This window comes from Halictus rubicundus, unplaced genomic scaffold (genome assembly GCF_050948215.1).
Source record: "Halictus rubicundus isolate RS-2024b unplaced genomic scaffold, iyHalRubi1_principal scaffold0554, whole genome shotgun sequence".
In the NCBI taxonomy this organism is placed as follows: domain Eukaryota; kingdom Metazoa; phylum Arthropoda; class Insecta; order Hymenoptera; family Halictidae; genus Halictus; species Halictus rubicundus.
The window spans coordinates 1-10,062 of NW_027489095.1; positions in this window are offsets into that span (position 1 = coordinate 1).

The window sequence follows — 10,062 nt, forward strand, 5'->3', positions numbered from 1 at the left end:
CGAATATGTTGGTAAAAGTTAAAAAAAAAAAAAATAACGAAAAATAAAGAAGTTTTGTGATTGGATTAGTAGTGGTCTTCTGGTCTCACACCGATATAGCCGACAATGTGTGGCCCACTCCTCGGGGAGGACGCTTCTCTAGTTTCGCTGTCCGCTTCTCCGTGCAACATTATATGTATCGTAGACGGATATTCTCTCCTTTTGAATGCCAGTCATTCTGGTGTGCCCAGAGTTGGGCATTATTAGATAAAAATTATTTAAATAACGATTCGAATAAAAGATACTTCATCTTTATTCGTTATTCGAAGGTTCGAATAAAAAAGGTATCCTTATTCGACGAGTATCGAATAAATAATTTTATTCGACGAGAATTTATCCGACGAATAAAGATACTTTTTTTTATTCGAAGCGGATTTATTCGAACTACGAGAAATTTTTTCATCTTTCATCTGTATCATTTATTCGAAGGCTTCAAATAAATGCTCGAATAACTTTTGCCGAGTGCCGAGCTTCAAAGACCCAGCGACGACAGACGACATACAATGTAAACGGGTGGAGAATCGCGCACGAATGAAAGTTTAAACTTTTAGATTGTGCAATATATCCTCATGAAATTGTGACGAGCGAATGGAGGGGATTTTCCTGATGAAAATGAGATCAAATTCGGGTGTAATCGACCAAGTTTCACTGATACGTAATGTTACGATAAAAATTACAATCTCATTAAAGACAGTCCAAATGATGTCGTGTTTAGACTCATTTTGATCGGGATGAGCTCTACAACTCATTCGTATTAACAATATTGTTCTGATTAAAAACATAAAAGCATAAATTGCCAATAATGTTGGATTCTCCATCTGCTTACATTGTAGGCTGTTGGTCGGTCTTTATAAAAAAATCTTTATTCGTCGAATAAATTCATTACGTGCGGAATAGAGATAACATAATTATTTTTATTTGACGCGTAACAAATCATTTTTTATCTTTTATTCGCTGTTTGAAATGTCTATTTCAATAAAAATTTGCCCATCTTTGCTTCTACAATTATATTATTTTATATTATATTAATTCATCCACGTGATTCTCTCTCAAACTCTATACTATTCGGAATAGTACGTTAAATAAACGCTACTCTGGTTTTCAACATATTTCTGTTCCCACAGATCGATTCTTGGAACAGTTATCTATAAAAAAAAAAGTGTAAGGAAATAATGCTTGTTCATGAAATATTTTTAAATTACAAATTAAGGTATCTCATATGGAAGTAGAAATTGATTTTCCTAAAATTATGCTTTAATAATTTCTTACGTAAAATATTTTGACGAATTTTTCGTCCTTGATATTAGTTTTACTTTTAATATTTTAGATCTTCAAAAGCAACACTAAAAAAAAATATCTTTTTAATTTGAATACGTTTGTCGGAGAATGTAACATTTGATAATCGATATGGGTCCGTGATGATTCACCTTCTCTGCGACGAGAAGTTCCTTAGTGGTCTTCTGCACCGACGAGATACCGTCGTTGGCCTTCTGTTTCTTACTCCAGCCAAAATCTATCCTAGAGAGCGGTAGACAACACCGTATTTTTCGAGCGACACATTCTCCCGTAAGGCTGTCAGTCTTTATATATATCTCGTCGGTGGATCAGTGCACCCACGAGATATATATATATATATATAAAGACTGCCAGCCCCCGTGTTAAACTGCGAGTCTCAAAGTGGGTGCCAGGTGGGTGCTGGGAGCGGTCGGTAACGGCCCTAATGTCGAGATACTCTCGTCAGTTGTGGAACTAAAAGAACATTTGCTCGTGAATCATGGAAAAAACGTCAGTGACAGAGGCAATAAATAAACGTATAATGCGTAGAATGAAAATAATTATCTTTTATTGTATAATTTCATTACACTCTTATTGCCTTCTTATTTTCCATATTGTTCACCATTGTAATCATTATTTTATAATCGATAATTTATAGGTGTAATTAATTAATTTGGAACTTCTTGCGATATTTATAAAATAATGATTATTCAACAAAATATATTCTGTAATAGTTATAGAATAAAAAAAAAGAATAAATACAATATTCAAGTAATGTGGCGGACCCCTTGGAGAAGGGTTGATCGGACCCAGGTAGGAGCGTCGTCTGCGGGCTGGGACCTTGGACGCACTTGGTCGCCAGGCCCAAGCTCTTCCCGAGCGCACACTTAGTCGCCGGAAGTCTGTTCCTACCTGGGGTGCACATTTGGCGACCAGGTTCGGGGTTTTTCCTTGGCGTGCACATTTGGCCGCCAACCCTTGACTTTCGCCAGGACACGGATGTTCGGTGCAAGGACACGAACTTTCTCCAAGGGGCACGTACAGGAAGCGACATCCCCACTCCAGAAGTTTTCTTGTTCGAAGGAAATTCCTGGAGGATATAAGCGCGGATTCTGACGGATGACAGGGTCAGTCAGTCAGTCAGTTCAAGTCAGTCAGTCGTTGTGAGAAGTCGTCATTCGCCGTCAGTTGTTCGTATAGTCGTTTATCCGTAGTTCTTGTTTCATTGTTATTTCATTTTCTTTGTTCCTTGTTACGTCGTTGAGTTTTTGTTGCTTATTTAATAAATGGTTATTGTTATATTGGGTGAATCCTTTACTGAACACCCAAACCACAACACATACCAAAAGGAAATAAAAATTTTTTTATCTTTTATTCGTTACTTGAAATTTTTATTTAGATAAATATTTTGCCCAACTCTGGTTGAGCTTAGCTCGGCTCGATTGTGCGAGTCGAGTCGAGTACTCGCACGATGCGAGCTATCCGCACCGATGCGAGCTGCTCGAAATAAAATCAGGCGTAAAATGACATGATGCGAGTTACAGCGGGAAGATCAGCACATCGATATTATCAAGCATTTTAGTATATTGACAATGCTAAATGTTTGCGATGTTTTATTATATATTTTGATAGTGAAATGTTGATTCAGAATTTCTATAACCCTTATTGAAAATAATTATGCAATAACAACTATTTCCTAGATTTATGTAAATAACTAGCTGTGTGATCTGTAAAGAACGGTATTTTATATATTCCTTTATATTATACTCCGGGGTTCAGTGTACAGTCGTAAAAATGTGTTGTTGCAAAATTGTTTATAATGTTGAAAATTAACGTTAAGCTTCGTTAAATAGTTTTTGAAAGGAATGGGTATATAAACAATATTGTATAATATTGATGTGTATTTATACGAGGTCGCCGCCGCGTCTACAATGTATGCTGGCGGTTCGTCGGCGTGCTCTTTGGACAGGCCGCCACACTGGTACTCGCACCAAAGGTCAAAAGACTGAATTCTGGTAAGCTGAGAAAAACTGTTTGACAGAATCTGAGCTAACTAACCTGAGAATAGATTGTCTTAGACTTTTATATTTTTCGATAATGAATAACTAAGCTAGTGGCTCGATGGGGAGGGAGGAAGAGCAAAACGCATACGCGTGCCGGTAGATTAAATACTCAGAGCGGGTGACCTAAGTGGGCGAGTGCAGGCGAGAGCCGGTCATAAACCTTAGCTCGCTGATGAGAGCCCTACTGTCCCATTGTACGGAAGTACACTTTTTAGAAGAAATGGCCGAGATAACGAACCAAAAAGGCAGTAAACCATTTTCACACTGCACAATTATAAACATGGAGATAGCGCAGGTTGCTTAGCGAGAAACGTGCGGCCGCTTCTCGTTATACATTATGCAGTCAGTCTCATAATTGATGGCAGACACTATAAATCAGAATAACTTTTTTTATAAATCGACCAAACGACTTCAGCTGTTCTGCCAAGCTAGATAGATTAATTTACTAGATGACATGTAATGAAAACGCAGGAAAAATTGCGTTATATAATTGCGTTAATTGTCGAGCTAGGAAGTAGATTTAACTTTGCTGCCACTACGAATTATTTGGTAGTTAGCATGATTTTGGACCATCGTATAAAAGATCGACTGTTATCCATGGAGAAGAGCCAACAATTGCAAATTGAAAAAAGATTTAGATTAAAATATTAACTAAACAGAAAGTATGACGAGTGTTGAACGTAGACATCAGATCCTTTTAAAAGGGCCTAGCCGATTTATGGTCAAAACTGCCCTTAGAGGAAAAACCCCTCTGAGTAAAATTTCAACCCCCTATCTTGCCCATGAGGTTAGTTACAGGGTAAATTAGATTTCGCGCTTCTCCGCGTATTTCCCGCACTCTGATGCTTTCTAAAATTCTGAAAAAAATGTGACATATTTTGGATTCTAAGGCTGATTTTTGATAATTTTTTCCGATTTTTTTGTTACAAACTGTGGTCGTAAAAAAAAAATGAAAAACCTCCAAAAAATCGGAAAAATGCAGATTTCTCAAAAATTTGAAAACATGCTATTCTACTGTTTAGTTCCTTGTTAAAGTACTATAACAGGCAGTGTCGTCAATTTTTTTTAGATTTTTTGTTGTGGGACATCATCGTCAAAAAACAATAAAAACCGAATTTTTTCGACGTTTTTGCTATTAGGAGGAAAGTTACACTTGTTGGTTTTATCGCAGCTATATATTAAGTAATTTTTAGCATTATTAAATTGAAACAAGTAATTCTTTGACCTAAGAAATGTGATTTAAGAGAAAGAATAAATTGTATTTTGTGTGATATATACCAGAATGTTCGTAAAGTTTTGTAACATCGCCGGACGTGTCGAACTAAGGAGCGGATACGCTGGGGTTCTTATCCCGTCGGTGGTAAATGTTTTTTCCCATACATCATCTTTATTTTTTCAATTTCTTATATTATTTATTCATGTGATTTTAACAATATTTTTTTAATGTTTTAAAAATATTGAAGTAACATTGATTAGGCAATGAATATTTATATTATTGTGTTCGTCTACGATTTCCGCCAGATATGAAATTGCTTGTGAAAATTGGTAAGATTCCGTGAAAAGAATTTTGAACTCTACGTCTGTCATTTCCAGAAAATCAAGAAATCAATACTGTTTGAAATGGAATCTTTTTGCGGTTCCAATTGTTTTGACCATCTTAATCGGCTATGCCCTTTTAAATCTTATCACCTATACTTGCACAGTACCGAATGACAGGCTGTTGGAACTTCCAACTTCCAACTTGGTTTCACGTTAATTTTCAACATTATAAACAATTTTGCGACAACACATTTTTACGACTGTACAGTGAACCGGAGTATAATATAAAGGAATATATAAAATACCGTTCTTTACAGATCACATCTAGTTATTTACATAAATCTAAATAGTTGTTATTGCATAATTATTTTCAATAAGGGTTATACAAATTCTGAATCAACATTTCACTATCAAAATATATAATAAAACATCGCAAACATTTAGCATTGTCAATATACTAAAATGCTTGATAATATCAATGTGCTGATCTTCCTGCTGTAACTCGCATCATGTCATTTTACGCCTGATTTTATTTCGAGCCGTTCGCTTCGTTGCGAGCAGCTCGCATCGTGCGAGTACTCGACTCGACTCGAAAAGCGAGTCCCGGCTCGACTGGACCCGAGCTCGGCTCGCATATGCGAGCTTGGCTGCAGGCCTAGTGCCAGGTGGGTGCTGGGATCGGTCGGTAACGGCCCCAATGTCGAGATACTCTCGTCGGTTGTGGAACTAAGAAAGTGGAACTATCACTGATCTCAAATACCAACATCGCTAAACATGCCGCGCTCGCTACCTAAATAGAACATTTGCTCGTGAATTACGGAAGAAACGTCAGTGACATAGGCAATAAATAAACGGATAATGCGTAGAATGAGAATAATTATTTTTTATTGTATAATTTCATTACACTATTATTGCCTTCTTATTTTCCGTATTATTCACCATTGTAATCATTATTTTATAATCGATAGTTTATAGGTGAAATTAATTAATTTGGAACGTATTGCGATATTTATAAAATAATGATTATTCAACAAAATATATTCTGTAATAGTTATAGAATAAACAAAAAGAATAAATACAATATTCAAGTAATGACAAAATTCAATCGTTCTTATTGTGATCCGTAGTAACAAACACAGAAAATTATTTTTTTACTTATTTAACCGATAATACCACTTCTAATGCTGGACTGCAATTATTCAAGTAAAGGTAGTAACGAAATAAAAGTGTTATGTAATGAAACTAACTTTCGACGGATCTTATCCATATAAAGCTATTTGGTGGCAGTATTATTGCTATTTGTACAGACACGCAGATACACAGATTCTTATATCTTGCAATGCACGTTGTTTTTTTCTCCGTCAACCGATTTCGATGAAATTTTCAGCTTCTGTATCCCTAACATAGAGGTAGAGATAAAAGTTTTGAAAAGTGTCTGTCATTTTAAGTTTTAATTATAATTGTATTGATTGCTATTTTTTATACCATATAGAATTGTTTCTTTACATTTAATATTCTTTATATTTTATCAGCAATAAACTTTATGTATAATCATTAATTGTATTGTTTGAATTTAACTTTCTGTGAGTAATTGTCAATACATATACATTAGTAACCACATCTATTTGTCCGCGGCGAAAACCAAGCTGTCGAACTCGAGACGGGAAGGACTCGCCGCGTCTCTTTCTTTTCATATGCTGTCCTTCTTTGCGTCCGAAACTTCCGTCGTTCATTACACAAGTAAATATCATCGGAATTTTGTCATATTTGGTACCGTTTTCCTTAGAAAAATGCCACGAGTATGTTGGTGAAAGTCCGATAGAAAAATAATTAATAATGAAAAAGTTTATTTTTTTATTTAAAGGCCAGAGCTCACGCCAGTCTTTCATCTTTTCCGAACGCTTCGACTCTCCGCGGCTCTTTCTTTCCCATACGCTGTCCTTCTTCGCGTCCGAAACATCAATCGTTCATTGCACAAGCAATTATCGTCGGAATTATATCATATTTGGTTTCATTTTAATCAGAAAAATGTCACGAATATGTTGGTAAAAGTTAAAAAAAAAAAAAAATAACGAAAAATAAAGAAGTTTTGTGATTGGATTAGTAGTGGTCTTCTGGTCTCACACCGATATAGCCGACAATGTGTGGCCCACTCCTCGGGGAGGACGCTTCTCTAGTTTCGCTGTCCGCTTCTCCGTGCAACATTATATGTATCGTAGACGGATATTCTCTCCTTTTGAATGCCAGTCATTCTGGTGTGCCCAGAGTTGGGCATTATTAGATAAAAATTATTTAAATAACGATTCGAATAAAAGATACTTCATCTTTATTCGTTATTCGAAGGTTCGAATAAAAAAGGTATCCTTATTCGACGAGTATCGAATAAATAATTTTATTCGACGAGAATTTATCCGACGAATAAAGATACTTTTTTTTATTCGAAGCGGATTTATTCGAACTACGAGAAATTTTTTCATCTTTCATCTGTATCATTTATTCGAAGGCTTCAAATAAATGCTCGAATAACTTTTGCCGAGTGCCGAGCTTCAAAGACCCAGCGACGACAGACGACATACAATGTAAACGGATGGAGAATCGCGCACGTATGAAAGTTTAAACTTTCAGATTTTTTTGTTACAAATTGTGGTCGTAAAAAAAAATGAAAAACCTCCAAAAAATCGGAAAAATGCAGATTTCTCAAAAATTTGAAAACATGCTATTCTACTGTTTAGTTCCTTGTTAAAGTACTATAACAGGCAGTGTCGTCAATTTTTTTTAGATTTTTTGTTGTGGGACATCATCGTCAAAAAACAATAAAAACCGAATTTTTTCGACGTTTTTGCTATTAGGAGGAAAGTTACACTTGTTGGTTTTATCGCAGCTATATATTAAGTAATTTTTAGCATTATTAAATTGAAACAAGTAATTCTTTGACCTAAGAAATGTGATTTAAGAGAAAGAATAAATTGTATTTTGTGTGATATATACCAGAATGTTCGTAAAGTTTTGTAACATCGCCGGACGTGTGTCGAACTAAGGAGCGGATACGCTGGGGTTCTTATCCCGTCGGTGGTAAATGTTTTTTCCCATACATCATCTTTATTTTTTCAATTTCTTATATTATTTATTCATGTGATTTTAACAATATTTTTTTAATGTTTTAAAAATATTGAAGTAACATTGATTAGGCAATGAATATTTATATTATTGTGTTCGTCTACGATTTCCGCCAGATATGAAATTGCTTGTGAAAATTGGTAAGATTCCGTGAAAAGAATTTTGAACTCTACGTCTGTCATTTCCAGAAAATCAAGAAATCAATACTGTTTGAAATGGAATCTTTTTGCGGTTCCAATTGTTTTGACCATCTTAATCGGCTATGCCCTTTTAAATCTTATCACCTATACTTGCACAGTACCGAATGACAGGCTGTTGGAACTTCCAACTTCCAACTTGGTTTCACGTTAATTTTCAACATTATAAACAATTTTGCGACAACACATTTTTACGACTGTACAGTGAACCGGAGTATAATATAAAGGAATATATAAAATCCGTTCTTTACAGATCACATCTAGTTATTTACATAAATCTAAATAGTTGTTATTGCATAATTATTTTCAATAAGGGTTATACAAATTCTGAATCAACATTTCACTATCAAAATATATAATAAAACATCGCAAACATTTAGCATTGTCAATATACTAAAATGCTTGATAATATCAATGTGCTGATCTTCCTGCTGTAACTCGCATCATGTCATTTTACGCCTGATTTTATTTCGAGCCGTTCGCTTCGTTGCGAGCAGCTCGCATCGTGCGAGTACTCGACTCGACTCGAAAAGCGAGTCCCGGCTCGACTGGACCCGAGCTCGGCTCGCATATGCGAGCTTGGCTGCAGGCCTAGTGCCAGGTGGGTGCTGGGATCGGTCGGTAACGGCCCCAATGTCGAGATACTCTCGTCGGTTGTGGAACTAAGAAGGTGGAACTATCACTGATCTCAAATACCAACATCGCTAAACATGCCGCGCTCGCTACCTAAATAGAACATTTGCTCGTGAATTACGGAAGAAACGTCAGTGACATAGGCAATAAATAAACGGATAATGCGTAGAATGAGAATAATTATTTTTTATTGTATAATTTCATTACACTATTATTGCCTTCTTATTTTCCATATTGTGCACCATTGTAATCATTATTTTATAATCGATAGTTTATAGGTGAAATTAATTAATTTGGAACTTATTGCGATATTTATAAAATAATGATTATTCAACAAAATATATTCTGTAATAGTTATAGAATAAAAAAAAAAGAATAAATACAATATTCAAGTAATGACAAAATTCAATCGTTCTTATTGTGATCCGTAGTAACAAACACAGAAAATTATTTTTTTACTTATTTAACCGATAATACCACTTCTAATGCTGGACTGCAATTATTCAAGTAAAGGTAGTAACGAAATAAAAGTGTTATGTAATGAAACTAACTTTCGACGGATCTTATCCATATAAAGCTATTTGGTGGCAGTATTATTGCTATTTGTACAGACACACAGATACACAGATTCTTATATCTTGCAATGCACGTTGTTTTTTTCTCCGTCAACCGATTTCGATGAAATTTTCAGCTTCTGTATCCCTAACATAGAGCTAGAGATAAAAGTTTTGAAAAGTGTCTGTCATTTTAAGTTTTAATTATAATTGTATTGATTGCTATTTTTTATACCATATAGAATTGTTTCTTTACATTTAATATTCTTTATATTTTATCAGCAATAAACTTTATGTATAATCATTAATTGTATTGTTTAAATTTAACTTTCTGTGAGTAATTGTCAATACATATACATTAGTAACCACATCTATTTGTCCGCGGCGAAAACCAAGCTGTCGAACTCGAGACGGGAAGGACTCGCCGCGTCTCTTTCTTTTCATATGCTGTCCTTCTTTGCGTCCGAAACTTCCGTCGTTCATTACACAAGTAAATATCATCGGAATTTTGTCATATTTGGTACCGTTTTCCTTAGAAAAATGCCACGAGTATGTTGGTGAAAGTCCGATAGAAAAATAATTAATAATGAAAAAGTTTATTTTTTTATTTAAAGGCCAGAGCTCACGCCAGTCTTTCATCTTTTC